Source organism: Bufo gargarizans, chromosome 4 (assembly GCF_014858855.1).
Source record: "Bufo gargarizans isolate SCDJY-AF-19 chromosome 4, ASM1485885v1, whole genome shotgun sequence".
NCBI lineage: Eukaryota > Metazoa > Chordata > Amphibia > Anura > Bufonidae > Bufo > Bufo gargarizans.
This window is the reverse complement of record NC_058083.1, coordinates 62,013,494-62,032,949: the sequence shown is the minus strand read 5'-3', so window position 1 is coordinate 62,032,949 and position 19,456 is coordinate 62,013,494. Positions and strand designations below refer to the sequence as shown.

Sequence of the window (19,456 nt, the reverse complement as noted above, 5' to 3'; positions counted from 1 at the left end):
GGTGGAGCTTCACCTTGCTCAACATGCGTCGGAGGAGGACAGCATAAAAGACATCTATTGATTCATAGGAGTCCGGCATCTGTCAGTTGGCACAAGTTAGGTGCTTCTGTTTATTGGAGGATCTCCCATGCTGGTCACCATTGGGAGACGCCATCTGAAAAAACAACTTGGAAAGTAGTTTAGAATAGACTCACTGCAGGCAGAGAGGGAGAGTCTGGCGTCTGCTGAGCTTTTATAGCTAACAGACCCTCACCGTAGGTGTAGCTTGGCCCCCCCACCCGCCGGAAGTGACCTACTGTCACTACATTATTACTTATAAAGACAAACCAGAAGGGCCCCCTCAATTATATGTGTAAATCTGGGGAAAAAATACAAATTTAGGCACCCCAGGCCCGAAGCGCAGCTAAAACAGCCGCCGAATATATGTGTGCCGCTGACCCGGAAGTCGTATTCTGACGCACTTCCGGGTATGGCGCGCGAAACGCTGAGCGCAGCAGCCGGGACCGCGGCCGAGTACAGGCCGAGTCCAGGGGGATATCGCTGGGATATAGAAGTGCCAACAGGCCCCTGCTCCATGTAACTATGGCAGAGGCCGCAACCCGGCAGAACCTAGGAAAAAACGGCCACAAGGACCAATAACTTGGCAGCAAACTAATCAAAAAAGGTAACAGGCAGGGCCAGCACCGGTTTAAGGGCAGGCTTCCCTTTATAAGGGGTGGGTTAATTGTTTAATTTTCTTGGTAGCAATTTTAATCAATACAAATTCCACCTGTCCTACCAGTTTCACAGGGGAGAACTCCCCACTTGTGCTGCTGGTTAGGACGTAAGGGAACACCCAATTTATATTCCCTGAGGTCAACGGTGACTAGGTCCATGGAGGGAAAGTATTGTGGATATGAGGAAGAGAAGGAGAGCCTTATTTACTGTGAGAGCAGTGAAGATTAATCGTCCGCATGAACCTTCGGACCTGCACCTATCTTTAGAATTGAACCCATAAAGTGATAGAGGGTGCACCGCTTATGCGTGACCGCCCTCCATTTAGTCCTATAGGAGTGCCCAAAATAGCTGAGCGTTGGTTCGGCTATTTCTGTCAGCCCCATAGACGTGAATGGAGAGGTGGCCACGCTTGCACGGTGCACTTCCCATTAATTTCAATGGGACTGTCGAAAATAGCCTAGCGCACCGTTTGGCTATTTTTGGTAGTTCCATAGGAATGAATGGAGACTGGCTGCGCATGTGAGGTGCACCGTCCTTCACTTTGTGTGCTCCGTTCTAAAGATAAGTGCAAGTCCCAGAGGTGGCCCCCACACCTATCAGATATTGAGGGCATATCCTAGCGATATGCCCCTAATATCTTAGGTGAGACAGCCCTTTTAAGGACGAAGCCTCATTTTTCAAATCGGACGTGTTTTCACATTGTTTTTGTGACATATTGTATGTTTGTGGCAGATATGGGTTGCTATTTTTGTGTTTTTCTATACACAAATGTGAAATTTTATGAAAATTTTGAAAAATTTGCAATTTTCAAGATCTGAGAATTTATGGTTTTGAGTTAGATGGTGAAACTACACAAAAAAGTTAATATTTTACATTCTAAATGTGTCTACTTTATGTTGGCATCATTATTGAAAAGTATATATATTTTTTTGTGGAATGGTTTGAGGGTTAGGACATTGTGGTATCATTAGTCTAATTAGAGGCGGTTGCTGCCCATAAGACTGCAGCAGTACCTGACCGCACCATGTGACGTCGCTAATCTTGGCAAACTGATCACTAAATGCTGTGGAGAAAGTGGGTTTATTATCCTGAGGGGGGAACATTGCTTGTCGGGATTTGTGGTGGACAATATAAGATGCCCAGTCCAGAATCCACCACTTGTACCCTCGGTCACGCAGTCTGTTATTAGCTTCCTAATACAGTACAACATAACAACGCTGGACCACCAATGACTATGGTACAGTCTGTTATTAGCTTCCTAAATTTTCTGTGGAGCGAGCCCTTTTAATTCTCATGAATTTGAAGAGAACCGCTGTGATTGTGTGTCGAGGATGATTTGCGCTGGCCTCCAGAACACTGTTGCCTGCTTATGGCTTGCTACGTATGATACACCATAATAACAATGTTATACTGTAATCATTGGTGGCCCAGTGTTATTATGAAGTATCATAGTCATTGGTGGTCCATCGGTATTATGGTGCCCCAATGACTGATACTTCATAATAACACTGGGCCACCAATGATTACGGTATAACATAACGCTGGACCACCAATGACTATGATACACCATAATAACAATGGGCCCACCAATGACTATGATACATTATAATAACACTGGACTACCAATGAGTACGGTACACCAAAATAACACTGGACTACCAATGTCTACGGTATACCATAATAATGCTGGACCACCAATGATTACAGTACATCATAATACGCTGGACCACCAATGACTACAGTACATCAGAATAACACTGGACCACCAATGACTATGGTACAGTCTGTTATTAGCTTCCTAAATTTTCTGTGGAGCAAGCCCTTTTAATCCTCATGAATTTGAAGAGAACCGCTGTGATTGTGTGTCGAGGATGATTTGCGCTGGCCTCCAGAACACTGTTGCCTGCTTACGGCTTTCTACATATAGTAGTCTGAACATGGCTCTGCATTATGCTGCCCGTTAAAGTAAAATCCAAGAAGTGGATTTCCTGTAAATCTCCAGTTCATGTCATTGTTATTGACGTATTTTATGAAGTCTGGTATGGGCACCATCAAATGAAAAAAAGAAAATGATGTAGAAATGCAATAGACAAGATAATGAACTGGCATACAAGTATCTTACAAAAGTGAGTATACCCCTAAGTGAAAATGGCCAAATTGTGCCCAATTAGCAATTTTTTCTTCCCCGGTGTCATGTGACTCGTTAGTGTTACTAGTCTCACATTTTCTCATATTGGTGACTGGAAGTTTAACATGGCACCTCGGGCAAAGAACTCTCTGAGGATCTGAAAAAAAGAGCTGAGGCTATAAGAAGATCGCCAACACCCTGACACTGAGCTGCAGCATGGTGGGCAAGCCCATACAGAGGTTTAACAAGACAGGTTCCACTCAGAACAGGCCTCGCCATGGTCGACCAAATAAGGGGAGTGTGCGTGCTCAGCGTCACATCCAGAGTTTGTGTGAGTGCTGCCAGCTTATAGCCTCTTCTTGCTGAAGACAAGCAGACTAAGGACATGGATTACTGGAACCACGTCCTGTGGTCTGATGACACCAAGATAAACTTATTTGGTTCAGATGGTGTGTGGCGACAACCAGGTGAGGAGTATAAAGACCAGTGTGTCTTGCCTACAGTCAGGCATGGTAGTGGAGTGTCATGGTTTGGGGCTGCATGAGTGCTGCCAGCTGTGGGGAGCTACAGTTCATTGAGGGAACCATGAATGCCAACATGTCCTGTGACATACTGAAGCATAGCATGATCCCCTCCCCTCAGAAACTGGGCTGCAGGGCGATATTTCAACATAAAGACTCCAAACACCTCCAAGAAGACCACTCCATTGGTAAAGAAACTGAGGGTAATGGTGCTAGCATGGCCAAGTCTAAGTCTCCAGAGCTAAACCCTATTGAGCATCTGTGGGGATTTGCAATTTTCGGTTGCACAACCTGTACACCAGGAATACACGCTCTAGCGGAAAGTTGTTAGAACATATAACGCCAATACTTCTATACATTGATATATATACAGGGTGGGCCATTTATATGGATACACCTTAATAAAATGGGAATGGTTGGTGATATTAACTTCCTGTTTGTGGCACATTAGTATATGTGAGGGAGGAAACTTTTCAAGATGGGTGGTGACCATGGCGGCCATTTTTAATCCAACTTTTGTTTTTTCAATAGGAAGAGGGTCATGTGACACATCAAACTTATTGGGAATGTCACAAAAAAAACAATGGTGTGCTTGGTTTTAACGTAACTTTATTCTTTCATGAGTTATATACAAGTTTCTGACCACTTATAAAATGTGTTCAATGTGCTGCCCATTGTGTTGGATTGTCAATGCAACCTCTTCTCCCACTCTTCACACACTGATAGCAACGCCGCAGGAGAAATGCTAGCACAGGCTTCCAGTAGCCGTAGTTCAGCATATGCTGTGAAGATACGAGATGTTCAATATGCTGTGAAGATACGAGATGTGCAGCACCTGAAACTACGGATACTCGAAGCCTGTGCTAGCATTTCTCCTGCGGTGTTGCCATCAGTGTGTGAAGATAGGGGGAGGTCTAATGACAAAAAATGGTTAATTGGACATTTTGAATTTTCATCAGAATGCCAGATAGAGAAGTGTGATTGGTCACTGCACAGAACAAGTCTTGCTCCAGAGTCCATTGGTGTTTTGCTTTACACCAGCTCCACCCGACGGTTGGCGTTGTGCTGGTTGATGTCATGAAGCTCCTGCTCAGCAGTATTTGTGTTGATGTAAATTATAGATACAATTTAGAGCTCTGCAGTTATGAGGTCAGCATTGGTGACTTGTATGCACTAATTTCCTCAACACCCAATGTTCCTAATGTTCCATTTGTTCCTAAATGTAACTAAATTACTCTAGCTTGGGTGGTGGGGGCTCAAATGATGTGACCATTGCTAGTGGGGGCACTGTGTAGGTATCTCCGATGTGGTAATTTTTCATTGCAGTGAAGGCCAATATTGTAATGGACTCTGTCCAATTGCAAAAAAAAGTAAAAGAAATAAATGCTGAAAATGATCACTGGCACTGATCCACTTCCTCCTCAATGGACATTCTCCCATCCCCATCAGAAACACCTCCCTCCCTCCTTTCATATGTGTAAACTGAAGCGATTATCTTACAATTGATGAGCCAGAGAAGAAGAAGCTGCACAACAGATCAGTTGTTATTTCCCGCTCGCTGTCTTTCCGGGAATTACAACCAGGCAACGTGGTCAGCAGCTATGGCAGGAACATTGTGGCCATGCTGCATTTGGGAGATATAAAACATGCTCCCTGTATGGTTCCTGTGAAAATTTGAACACGGGCAGGCATTTGCCCCATTATGGCATCATTTTTGGACTACTTGTTCAGAACAAGCCGCTGCTTTTTCCAATACTACTATGTGTGTATAAACACAGGCAGGCAGAAAGTTTTTAAAATTTAAAAATGCATAACAAATCCAAAAATGCAGTGCTTTTTAAACAGGCTGTTTGTTAACATGAATCCATCATACATTACCATCAGGGAGGTGTATCATAGTCAGTGGTGGTCCAGCGTTATGATGGTGTATCATAGTCACTTTGGGGATGGATGGCAAGGGAAGTTTACAAAAATGGATGACAGTTCCAGACAGTAGATGGCCTTCGTGCGGCCGTCTTCACCACTTGGAGAAATGTTCCCACTCACCTCGTGGAAAAGCTTGCATCAAGCATACCGAAACAAATTTTTGAAGTGATAAACAATACCGGCGGAGCTACTCATTACTGAGTTCATGTTTGGAAGTTGGATTTCTGTTTTGGGGGGGTTTAGTTTTTTTTTTTGGGAGGTGTGGTCCTAAACTTTTGATCAGCTGAAAAACAGCCTGTTTCAGTTTACTCGTTGTTCTCATTAAATTGAATGCTCAAAAAATGATTTGTCTCACTCCCATTTCTTCTTGTTGCATGTTGAAGCTCTACTTGGAACCTTGTTAAGATCCGGCCATGCTAAATAGGATTTTTTGCCATTTTTCAAGTGGTCTTAAACTTTTGATCAGTCATTGGTGGTCCAGCGTTATTATGGCATATCATAGTCACTGGTGGTCCAGCTTTATTCTGGTGTATCATAGTCATTGGTGGTCCAGCTTTATTATGTTATACTATAGTCACTGGTGACTATGATATGCCATAATAATGCTGGACCACCAATGACTATAGTACACCATAATAACTGGACCAACAATGACTGATACACCATAATAACGCTGGACCACCAATGACTACGATATACTATAATAACACAGGGCCACTAATGACTACGGTATACCATAATAACATTGGACCACCAATGACTATGGTATAATATAATAAAGCTGGACCACCAATGACTACGGTACACCATAATAATGCTGGACCACCAATGACTACGATATACAGTCCTTGGTGGTCCAGCTTTATTATATTATACCATAGTCATTGGTGGTCCAATGTTATTATAGTATGTCGTAGTGTAAAGGGGGAATATTAATCACCAATATTTATGCAAATATTGATAATTAATATTCAAAAATAGGAGGAGCCGTCTAGTGATGACTCCGCCTATTTATACCTTTAAATAACAATAACACAATGCTTTGACTATACTTTGCCTTACACTAATCACTACGCTAGCTGCTAACAGGGAAGGGTTTACAATGGGGAAGATCAGGGCTGTACAGCAATGCAGGGGTTAATATCCTGCAAGTGTACAGTGAGAGGGAAGGGGGGGTGGCAGGGATGCAGAGGTTGTCAGGGATTGCCACCAGGGGTTAATCAGGGATACAGGGGTTGCCACCAGGGGTGTAGTAGGCAAGGGTAAATCAGGGATCAGGGATTACAGGGTTAACAAAGGGGAAAGGGTACGTTGGTGGGATAGGGTAGGTAAGGGTTATGGAGTTAATCAGAATGGGAACAGGAAGGGGTTAATGCTCTGCAGACAGGACAGGGTTGATGCAAAGCAGGGGATCAGTGAAGGAGTTAATGCTCTGCAGGGACTTGACTGCAGGGGTGTTTGGGCAGGACAGGGGAACAGGGCACTGAAGGGTTAATGGGGCAGTGCTACTTAGCCATCCAGCAGGATTCAGCACACTGCTCGATTCTCTCTCCTTCCTGTCTTCTCTGGAGCAGATCGACTGCTCGGTCTTCCCCGTCCTCTGGTCTGGTGGAGCTAATGCAGAGCGGCTAGTGAGTACTGCCTGCGTTCCTCTCTATGTCCGGAAGCTCTCTCCTTCAGGGGGATGTCGGGGGTCCTGTGTCCCAGCGCAGCACAGCCCGGATAGCTGCCTGCGCTCTTTTCTATGTAGGGGGAGACTCCTGAGCGCATCCGGCGCTCATTGGTGGTCTACGATATACAGTCCTGATCAAAAGTTTAAGACCACTTTAAAAATGGCAAAAAATTCCTATTTAGCATGGCTGGATCTTAACAAGATTCCAAGTAGAGCTTCAACATGCAACAAGAAGAAATGGGAGTGAGACAAAGCATTTTTTGAGCATTCAATTTAATGAGAACAACGAGTAAACTGAAACAGGCTGTTTTTCAGCTGATCAAAAGTTTAGGACCACACCTCCAAAAAATAAAATAACCCCCCCCCCCTCCCAAAAACAGAAATCCAACTTCCAAACATGAACTCAGTAATGAGTAGCTCCGCCGTTATTGCTTATCACTTCAAAAATTTGTTTCGGCATGCTTGATGCAAGCGTTTCCATGAGGTGAGTGGGAACATTTCTCCAAGTGGTGAAGACGGCCGCATGAAGGCCATCTACTGTCTGGAACTGTCATCCATTTTTGTAAACTTCCCTTGCCATCCATCCCCAAAGTGACTATGATACACCATCATAACGCTGAACCACCAATGACTATGATACACCTCCCTGATGGTAATGTATGATGGATACGTGTTAACAAACAGCCTGTTTAAAAAGCACTGCGGTTTTGGATTTGTTATGCATTTTTAAATTTAAAAAACTTTCTGCCTGCCTGTGTTTATACACACATAGTAGTATTAGAAAAAGCAGCAGCTTGTTCTGAACAAGTAGTCCAAAACTGATGCCATAATGGGGGCAAATGCCTGCCCGTGTTCAAATTTTCACAGGAACCATGCAGGGAGCATGTTTTATATCTCCCAAATGCAGCATGGCCACAATGTTCCTGCCATAGCTGCTGACCACGTTGCCTGGTTGTAATTCCCGGAAAGACAGCGAGCGGGAAATAACAACTGATCTGTTGTGCAGCTTCTTCTTCTCTGGCTCATCAATTGTAAGATAGCCGCTTCAGTTTACACATATGAAAGGAGGGAGGGAGGTGTTTCTTATGGGGATGGGAGAATGTCCATTGAGGAGGAAGTGGATCAGTGCCAGTGATAATTTTCAGCATTTTGTTTTTAGACTTTTTTTTGCAATTGGACAGAGTCCATTACAATATTGGCCTTCACTGCAATGAAAAATTACCACATGGGAGATACCCACACAGTGCCCCCACTAGCAATGGTCGCATCATTTGAGCCCCCACCACCCAAGCTAGAGTAATTTAGTTACATTTAGGAACAAATGGAACATTAAGTGTTGAGGAAATTAGTGCATACAAGTCACCAATGCTGACCCCATAACTGCAGAGCTCTAAATTGCATCTAGAATTTACATCAACACAAACACTGCTGAGCAGGAGCTTCACGACATCAACCTGCACAAAGCCAACCGTCGGATGGAGTGGTGTAAAGCAAAACACCAATGGACTCTGGAGCAAAACTTGTTCTTGTCACGGCTGTAAGTGAGCAACACACAGTAAATAGCAACTGACCGGACCCAAACTAGGGAGGATAAAGGGTGACCCCTGTCAGACCCTAAAAGCTCTCCCTAAGCTGCTATGCACATGTCCGGATCCATATGGTGGATCGAGACATGCCCGCGTACCTTAGGCTGATGACCACTGAAACCCCTACAATTGTGGAAGGGGCACGGCCACCGGTGCCCTGCTCAGTATATGGACGGAACTGGGGTCGCCTCGGATCCAGTCAGCAAAGAAACAGAAACACAGAAAGGAGCTGCGGCTGCAGTGAAAACAGATCCAAAGTCAGCAGACAATATCCGAAGTACTTGCTTCAGCAGAACACAGATCCAGTGAAAAGATATCACACAGGTGAAGATACTCAAGCGAGAGCTACAGCTCAAATGAAAAGTATAATCCGCACCTCTAAGGAGGAGGGGTGATTTAAAGGCAGTGAAATCAAACACAGGAGAGACAGCTGGGAGGAAGGAAACAGAAAGTGAAGACCTCATCACAGGGGCGGAGAAACAGGGCAGAGGGAACTCCTCCAAGCTCTAGTAGTGACATCATAACAGGGGTGGAGAAACAGAGCTGTGAGAATGTCTCAAAGCTCTGTTAGTGACAGTTCTGTGCAGTAACCAATCACACTTCTCTATCTGGCATTCTGATGAAAATTCAAAATGTCCAATTAACCATTTTTTGTCATTAGACCTCCCCCTAAAAAATGAATAAAAAGTGATCAAAAAGACCTACACACCCCAAAATGTGTACAGATCACCCAGTGAGTCCTCACATAGCTCCATTGATATAAATATAAAAATGTTATAGGGGTCAGAATATGGCAATAAAAAGAAGAAAATCATTCTTTACAAAGTAAAAAAAAAAATCTTCAGTCTTAAAACACAAGAAAAACTATATAAATGTGGTATCACTGTAACCGTACTGACCGGAGAATGAAGAGAACAGGTCAGTTTTATCTCATAGGGAATGTCATAAAAATAAACCCATAAAACTATATAAATGTGGTATCACTGTAACCGTACTGACCGGAGAATGAACAGAAAAGGTCAGTTTTATCTCATAGGGAACACTGTAAAAATAAAACTATATAAATGTGGTATCACTGTAATCGTACTGACCTGGAGAATGAAGAGAACAGGTCAGTTTTATATCATGGGGAACGCCGTAAAAACAAAACCCATAAAACTATGTAAATGTGGTATCGCTGTAATTGTACTGACATGGAGAATGAAGAGAACTGGTCAGTATTATCTGATAGGGAATATCATAAAAACAAAACCTATAAAACTATATAAATGTGGTATCACTGTAATCGTACTGACCCGGAGAATGAAGGGAACAGGTCAGTTTTATCTCATAGGGAACGCTGTAAAATCAAAACCCATAAAACTATATAAATGTGGCATCACTGTAATCGCACTGACCTGGAGAATGAAGAGAACAGATCAGTTTTATCTAATAGGGAACGCTATAAAAACAAAACCAATAAAACGATATAAATGTGGCATCACTGTAATCGCACTGAGCCAGAGAATAAAGAGAAGAGGTCAGATTTATCTCATAAGGGACGTTGTAAAAACAAAACCCATAATAGTGCTCCAGATGGTGACCAAAATGGTCGCACATGCGACTTAGAATTGCAAAATGGCGACAAGACTTTGTAGTCTTGTTGCCATTTGTGCCTAGACCCTCCCCTGCTCTGCCTCTTTAAGAAAAAAAGGCTTTCACAGACGTCTGCTGCACGCCAGCTTTTTCTTCAGTGGTTTCCTTTACAGTAAAAGTCACCACGGAAGAAAAAGCTGGCGCGCTCCGGCGTCAGGAGAAGGCCCCGCCTGCACGCTTTGCCATTTGCTGCTGGGTCTAACCCGCGAACCACAATCTGCCAGTCTGGTAGGTGAGGAGAGCTCCTCTCACTGATTCGGCAGAGTCGCCTGTGCCAGTGTACACTGCAGGGGGGGTGTCAGAGAGATAAAGGCAGCGTCTGTGGTTGTCATGGCGACCAGGGTTGCCATAACTAAAGATGGCAGCCCGGCTATCTTGTAGTAATCAGTGCTATGGCACTGCCCATATGTGAGACGGCGCCTGACCGGCTTCTGACACCTGCTGGCCGCATGGTGGACAAGCGACATGCTGTAGCAGGTTCCCGGGTACCGTGGGCTCAGCCGCAACCCACCAGCGAGGCGGAATTTCTGGATCAGGCTGGAGTACGTGATGTACTACAAATGGCCGTGCTGAAGCTGCTGTAAGCCAGGCCTGAGGACCCGATGCTCTTCTTGGCTTTCTACAGGAAAATGGGCGTCGGGGGTCGAAGCCCGGTGACCGGGGGTTGCAAATAGTGGGGTAGCAACGTCTATCTCATGTCCTGTGGTACCTGAAGCTAGCGCATCACTCACAGAGGTTGGTGAAACAGAAGTGGGCAAGGGTAGGCGCCATGTCAGTGCAGGGAAAAGACTAGGACCTGGTAACAGTGCAGTACGCCAGTCCTTCAGGGGGAGTGTGTGTGAGGTCACAGGGGACAGTTAACAGACCGAGGGTTGCTATTGGTACTCACGATTTTTAATATACCCTGGGCAGGCATACAGCAGTGATGGAGAGGCTGGCACATAGATCCTCTGGGGCACTCTCTGGGTATAGGGACCAGGCCTGGTGGTAGGTGAGGTGCCCTGGGTGTTGTAGGTTTAGTGTGACGGTGGCAAGATCCCTTATAGTTTGTGACGCCAGTGCCGGTAACGGTGGCACACCGATTTGTTGTAGGAATAATGGAGGTACACACGTTTGTAGTGAACTAGAACTCCACTTTACGGAACAGTTCAACTATACAGGCTTCAAACAGTTCCATATGAAAGATCTTGGTAACAGGCAGACTTCACATCAATGGCAGGTAAAAATCCTAGCAAGATACTCAGAGGGAATAACACTCACAGATCAGGCTGTACTTTCTTCAGATCCTGTCTGGCTTTCTCCAAGGCCCGTATGCCCTATAGCTGGCTTTATCCTTGGGTAGGGAAACCTTCCTCTGGTATAAGTCCTCTTGCTGTAAATATCCTTCTGCCCTTCAGCTTTCTACTTGGCTGGATAAAATTGGCTCTGCTCTGTACTTTACAAGATGCTAGATATCTTCAGGAGGCAACTTCTTCCCCTGGATGCAAGCTAGGAACCTGGGCTATCTAGCTGCATGTTAGAAGCTGATCTTCAGCTACTCTCTAGCTAAAGTGTACACTGGCTTCTAACTACACACACTGCCTCTCCCTGGACTGGACCTGTCTATATATACTAGGGGGTTCCCTAGCTCCCTCTACTGCCTAGGAGGAGGAACTACACCCCTAGCAGGCCTGGTACACAGGAGATAACATGACAATACACATTATAATGCAATACAAAATGACCATGTTCCACAAGTGATGGAGAGCAATGTGACCCAATTGACCCTTGAGTAGTGCCCAAATTTACGTAGTGGGACACTACAACAGTCCCTACAGTCAGCTCCCTGATAGTCCAGTCACAGCCATAGCCGCCCTCTGCACTGTCTAATAGTCTGATAGTCCAGTCAAAGTCGCTGTATCGGGTGACGCCCCTCTTCAGGACTAAGGTACTCATACACATTAGATGCCAGTGGCTGCACCTATAGACTCCTGTCTGCTTCCCTTGCATTATGTTAAATGGTCATGTGATGAAAGGGGAGCAGATCTCCACCGTGGCCAGAGATTGTCTTGATACCACTGCAGCCAAACGTTTTCATGGAGAAAGCCAAGACAAGCAGCGGAGGCCTGGAAGTGAATGAGCCAGGACCCAGCACCTAGGGATTACCAATGCGAATCTGGATAGTCTGACAGGTCATGGAAATAAGTGCACAACCCCTTTCACTGCTTGGGCTGTAACCTAGAAAACCCCATGCTCCTAAGCATCCCAGCTATATTATATGGATTTAAAATTTGGCAACTAAATTTTTCAGGTTAGGAGCCAATGGCTCCTTGATATTTTTTTAAGTCTGGAGCACTGTATATCTACAGCCCTAGCTGGCTATGGCCCCAGGATACATTTACACCGGCCCCGTATACAGAGCATATATACAAATATATATATAGAAACTTCAAAGAAGAAGCAGCACTCCAGGGTAGACAGTAAAAACGACCCACTTTATTTCCCCTGTGCAACGTTTCAACTGCTCCTTGCAGTCTTTCTCAAGCTTGAGAAAGACTGCAAGGAGCAGTTGAAACGTTGCACAGGGGAAATAAAGTGGGTTGTTTTTACTGTCTACCCTGGAGTGCTGCCTCTTCTTTGAAGTTTCTACAACCATATTTGACCGAATTGCCTAAGGTCAGAGGATTTTGCACCCGGTTACACCTGCTGCTGCTCTTTCTTTGTATTATATATATATATATATATATATATATATATATATACACACAGCCCTCGCTGGCTGTGGCCCCCAGGATACATTCACACCGGCCCCTGTATACAGAGGATATATATATATACGGCCCTCGCTGGCTGTGGCCCCCAGGATACATTCACACCGGCCCCTGTATACAGAGGATATATATATATATACAGCCCTCGCTGACTGTGGCCCCAGGATACAGTCACACCGGCCCCGTATACAGAGGATATATATACACACAGCCCTCGCTGGCTGTGGCCCCCAGGATACATTAACAGTGGCCCCGTATACAGATGATATATATACAGTGGGATGCGAAAGTTTGGGCAACCTTGTTAATCGTCATGATTTTCCTGTATAAATCATTGGTTGTTACGATAAATATATCATATAGGAGACGCACACAGTGATATCTGAGAAGTGAAGTGAAGTTTATTGGATTTACAGAAAGTGCTATAATTGTATAACATAATCAGGCCGGTGCTACATGTGGTCTCTGTTGTTGTCATTTTATTGATTCCAAAACCTTTAGAGCTAATTATTGGAACTCAAATTGGCTTGGTAAGCTCAGTGACCCCTGACCTACATACACAGGTGAATCCAATTATGAGAAAGAGTATTTAAGGGGGTCAATTGTAAGTTTCCCTCCTCTTTTAATTTTCTCTGAAGAGTAGCAACATGGGGGTCTCAAAACAACTCTCAAATGACCTGAAGATAAAGATTGTTCACCATCATGGTTTAGGAGAAGGATGCAGAAAGCTGTCTCAGAGATTTCCGCCGTCTGTTTCCACAGTTAGGAACATATTGAGGAAATAGAAGACCACAGGCTCAGTTCAAGGTAAGGCTCGAAGTGGCCGACCAAGAAAAATCTCGGCTAGACAGAAGCGACTAATGGTGAGAACAGTCAGAGTCAACCCACAGACCAGCACCAAAGACCTACAACATCATCTTGCTGCAGATGGAGTCACTGTGCATCGTTCAACCATACGGCGCACTTTACACAAGGAGATGCTGTATGCGAGAGTGATGCAGAAGAAGCCTTTTCTCTGCCCACAGCACAAAAGGTGCCGCTTAAGGTGGGCTAAAGCACATTTGGACAAGCCAGCTTCATTTTGGAATAAGGTGCTGTGGACTGATAAAACTAAAATTGAGTTATTTGGCCATAACAAGGGGCGTTATGCATGGAGGAAAAAGAACACAGCATTCCAAGAAAAACACCTGCTACCTACAGTAATATGGTGGTGGTTCCATCATGCTGTGGGGCTGTGTGGCCAGTGCAGGGACTGGGAATCTTGTCAAAGTTGAGGGACGCATGGATTCCACTCAGTATCAGCAGATTCTGGAGACCAATGTCCAGGAATCAGTGACAAAGCTGAAGGTGTGCCGGGGCTGGATCTTTCAACAAGACAACGACCCTAAACGCTGCTCAAAATCCACTACGTTTTTTTGCTGAGAAATAAGTACAACGTTCTGGAATGGCCATCTCAGTCCCCAGACCTGAATATAAATGAAAATCTGTGGCGTGACTTAAAGAGAGCTGTCCATGCTCAGAAGCCATCAAACCTGAATGAACTAAAGATGTTATGTAAAGAGGAATGGTCCAAAATACCTTCAACCAGAATCCAGACTCTCATTGGAACCTACAGGAAGCGTTTAGAGGTTGTAATTTCTGCAAAAGAAGGATCTACTAAATATTGATTTCATTTATTTTTTGTGGTGCCCAAATTTATGCACCTGCCTAATTTTGTTTAAACAATTATTGCACACTTTCTGTAAATCCAATAAACTTCATTTCAGTTCTCAAATATCGCTGTGTGTGTCTCCGATATGAAATATTTAACTGACATTTTTTATCGTAACAACCAACGATTTATACAGGAAAATCATGACGATTAACAGGGTTGCCCAAACTTTAGCATCCCACTGTATATATATATATATATATATATATACAGCCCTCGCTGGCTGTGGCCCCCAAGATACATTCACACAGGCCCCGGATAGAGAGGATATATATATATATATATATACAGCCTTTGCTGGCTGTGGCCCCCAGGATACATTCACAGCGGCCCCGTATACAGAGGATATATATATATATACACACATACATACATTTAATTGGGGAGAAAGGACTCCTGTCCTCGGGATCGATGGTGGTCCGAGTGGTTGGATACTCACTAATCAGATTAGTTATAGGAGAAAACTATAGTGCAACATGTGTTATCGAACCTTAATCAGGTTCCACTGATTATCATGTTAAATCCAAATTAGTAGAAAGTTACCGAGCTCAAATCAGAGAATAATTTAAGACACAAACAGTATGTGTCCAACAAGATCATTCCACTTTATTGAAACAGTGTATAAGATTATATAATAGTTACAGATAAGGTGGCGGATGTGGTGGAGGCTCTGAGAAGCGGGGTCTCTCCAGGAGCAGTAAGTGCGGTTCTGGATCTCACTAATGCTCTTGTCCCTGGAGGATTTCCAGCCTCTCCTCTCCTCATAAAGGCGCCTGCAGTACTAGAAGCCTCCAGCTCCTCCAGGTCTCTCCTCTTCTCCTGAATGACCACCAAGGATGGACAGGAAGAAGATCAGCAGAAGAATATTAGACTTCACCTTCATCTCCCTGGTGAGCAGAGAGGTAAACTTTTCTAGATTTCTCTCCTCTTTATTGTATTCTGTAACAAGTCAGACATAGGGAAGGCGAATCCATCATAGGAAGTGATAGGAACAGTCCAGGATCCTGTAAAACGGCCTCCAGACCTTCTAAGTGATGGAGAACCTGAATCAGCCACCAGTATGGTCAGTGATTAGTGTTGAGCGAGCACGCTTGGCCGAACTACTGTTCGGCTCGAGCTTCACTATGCTCAGCACATCGCAGTGTTGGGCCGAATACTGCGTGTGCTCGAGTACAATTTAATACAATGAAAGTCAATGGGAGACCCGAGCATTATACCAGTGTCACGGCCACGGTTATGGCCGTGACTCCTTGGGAGCCGCATACAGTTGCCCGCGGTTTGGGTTGTTGTTTCAACCGCAGCTTGAGGCATGATGTTGTTTGCCTCAAGTGCGGTTGCCGCGGACAACAGTGATGTGTGCGGTTCCCTTGGAGTTGTGTGCGTGTGTGTATGCACTTTTGTATGTCTGGTGTGCACTGTGTTTTATGTTTGCTGCCAGTGAGAGCCACCTCTGTGGTCATAACCATTATGTCACATTTAAGTTTATGTCCAGTTATGTGTGATGTCTATTTGATGTTTCCTTGTGATTTTGTGCAGCTATGGATCTGGGTCCCTGTGTGTGGATGCGTTGTGATCTTCACCTTGCCAGCACAGGGATCTAGTCAGCAAGGCTGTGGCAGGTAGGTGGAACTCCTTGTTCACCTGCCATATCCATAGAGCTGTTTATGTTCCCCCTTTTCCAGCAGCTTGGCCATTGAGACTCCTGCTCCTCCGTGCCTAGGAGGAGTAGGTTGTCTTACCCTGAGTCCTAGCTAGGGACCGGACGGAGGGTAAGTCAGGGCTCCTAGGTTCCTGCGCATGGGTCCTCCTACCTTTAAGGTCGGCCCATGCAGATAGGAGTTAGGGTCAGGTTAGGGACGCTGTAGGAGGTGACCTACTCCCTATCCTGTTGTCCTGGCCGAGCAGCCATAACATCATCTGGCATCACACGGCTAAGGATTTTCCCTCATCCTCAGCCGTGACAACCAGGCATCCCCTGCCCTGAAGAAGAGAGGATGTCTGGTTCCCAAAAAAAGTTAGAAATGATGAAAATTCCATCAAAATGGTTTGGAAACAGCATTAGGAGGATAGCTGGATGCATCTTGGACTCCCATTACCTACAAAAGACAACCACACAAAGGTTATATGCCAAAAGCCGGGTATATCCAAGCAAACAATCTATCCATGAGACAAACAACAGTCAGCATACCTTAAACTGGCAGCCGTGTGCACTATGAGACATTCCAAACCAGCTCTCATCTGACTGAGAGCCAGTAAGCCTCAAAGTTGCTTCACATCTGTTGGATGGCTTTGGTGGACCTGCACACCTAGATCAATATCATTAGGGTGACAAAAAGTTTTCTGATTGTCCTAACATAATATTCAATAACCTTTTTATACAGTTTTGTCATGTAAACTCAATTGCATAAAGATGGGCATATGGGAAAGACATGCATATGGAAAATTCACGATAAAAATTTGCGATGAGAATATTCGTGATCTACACTACTCATGAACAGCGCCATCTATTGGATTTATAGTCTTGTCATAAGACTATGAAACCAATAGATGGCGCTGTTCATCTTTTTGGGGCGCTAGTAAGTGGGGCACTCTGCTCAACAGAGTTCACACACCGTGTAGCATTCAGCCTATAATAGCCTGCACTAACACTGAGGTGTATATCCAATTGCTGCTATCATTCACACATCTTCTAGCACTTTATCTGTGGTAATATAAGCTTGCTAGGGTGTATCTGATGACTTGTATATGAGGTCGTGTCATAAGACTCATATGCTAATAGTCTTGTCAAAAGACTATGAAACCAATAGATGCCGCTGTTCATGAGTAGTGTAGATCGAGAATTTTTCATGCAAATGGTTTTTCAGCTCATTTGCATCTCTTTACCATATGCCCATGTTTATGCAAATGAGTTTACATGACAAAACTGTATAGAAAGGTTATTAAATATTATAAGGTTATTGAATAATGATATTGATCTAGGTGCGCAGGTCCACCCAAGCCATCCAACAGATAGGAAGCAAATTTGAGGCTTACTGGCTCTCAGTCAGATGACAGCTGGTTGGGAATGTCTCATAGTGCACACGGCTGCCATTGTAAGGTATGCTGACTGTTATCTGTCTCATGGATAGGTTGTTGGCTTGCGCATACCTGGCTTTTGGCATATAGCCTTTGTGTGGTTGTCTATTGTATGTCATAGGTAATGGGAGTCCAAGATACATCCAGACATCCTCACAATGCTGTTTCCAAACTATTTTGGTGGGGTTTCCATCAATTTTTTTAACTTTTTTGTGAACCAGACACCCTCTTCTCTTCTGGGTACTCCCATTGACTTCCATTGTGCTCGGTAGAGCACATGAGCACTTTGGTGCTCAATCAACACTATCAGTAATGTGTCTTGGTGACCAATAGTCATGTTGTAGGAGCCATGAGTCAGGAGGGTGGAGCAGGACCCCCATCACAGAGCCTCCCCCCCTGATACATGAGCAGAAGATCATAGAACTCACCCACATGAATGATGGAGCTGCTGACTGGAGAGGTGACACTGCTGGGAAAGTTGGGAAATTCTTCAGTAAAAGCACTGGAGGGGCCTGGGTGATTACGGTGTCATTGTGTTGTCAGGTTCCTATAAGGCAGGCATGCTCAACCTGTGGCCCTACAGCTGTTGCAAAACTACAACTCACATCATTCCCTGACAGCCTACAGCTATCATCCTACAGAAGGGCATCGTGGGAGTTGTCGTTTTACAACAGCTGGAGGGGCGTAGGTTGAGCATCCCTGCTATAAGGTGTCAGGATGTGGCAGTCTATTTCTCCATGGAGGAGTGGGAGTATGTAGAAGGACACCAGGATCTGTACAAGAAGGCCATGATGGAGGCTCCCCGGCCTCTGACATCACCAGGTGAAAAGAGGCCGTGTTAGAGCCTCAGTCCGGTCATGTGCAGTGTGTACACGCGTGTAATGACATGTAATGTAGGAGCTCCACATGTTATTCTCCGGTCACATTACCTTAGAGCCTACATTTCCCATATACATCACACTTCTCCATAGGCTCCATCCCCCTGACAGATAACGTGTCCTCTTGGCCTCCATCGGCCGGTACAGTAGATGACACTATTCTATACAGAGGATCCTGCAGGAGAACCTGCGCCGTGCCGTATACGTGGGGCTTATGGGTGTGCTAATTCTATTTCTTTAAATGAGTGTATCTGAAAGTGGATGTTCCTGCAGTAGAGCGTGGATATAGCAGTGGAGGCCATCAGACCAGCCGGGGTTATTCCTCTCTGTTATCAGCAGCGGAGCACAGTCTGCTCTGGTTATAAATGATCCGACCTCTCCTGTAAGAAGCCGGGGGATGCAGAATCAACAGTTACATGAAAGACTTCTCCCATAATAAACACTTCTCCTCTCTTCACAGGACAGGGGATAAATGTCTGCTCCTTTTTTTCTCACTGATCATAAGAACAAGGATCCTGTGTCCTCATTTGGAGTGGACGTAGCACATGTCCTCCTTCCTCAACTTACCAGCTATCTCCAGCATTTCTACTGACAGTGAGTGGAGCAGCAGACATGTACAGCCACCTCTCCATCCATGTGAGGACACAGGACCCCTGTTCTCATGATCTGTGAGGGTCCCAGTGGTGGATTATTCTATGTGGGGTGACTGGATTAGTTCTGGTTTAGAAGAAAGGTGGTGAAGAGTAGAATATTGTTATTAGGCCTCGATCACTAAACCTAGAAGTGAAGGAGCCGAGAGAAGTGTCTGATCTATAGAGAGATCTACAGGAGGCCATGTATTCAGTCACTGTGTGCTT

General features: G+C 44.8%; 1 protein-coding gene across 1 annotated transcript in view; it reads left to right on the top strand.

Annotated features, from left to right (window-relative positions):
- The window catches only part of LOC122935208 (zinc finger protein 397-like), a 1,371,324-nt gene that overhangs the window by 1,064,184 nt on the left and 287,684 nt on the right, over positions 1-19,456 (top strand). The window lies entirely within an intron of this gene.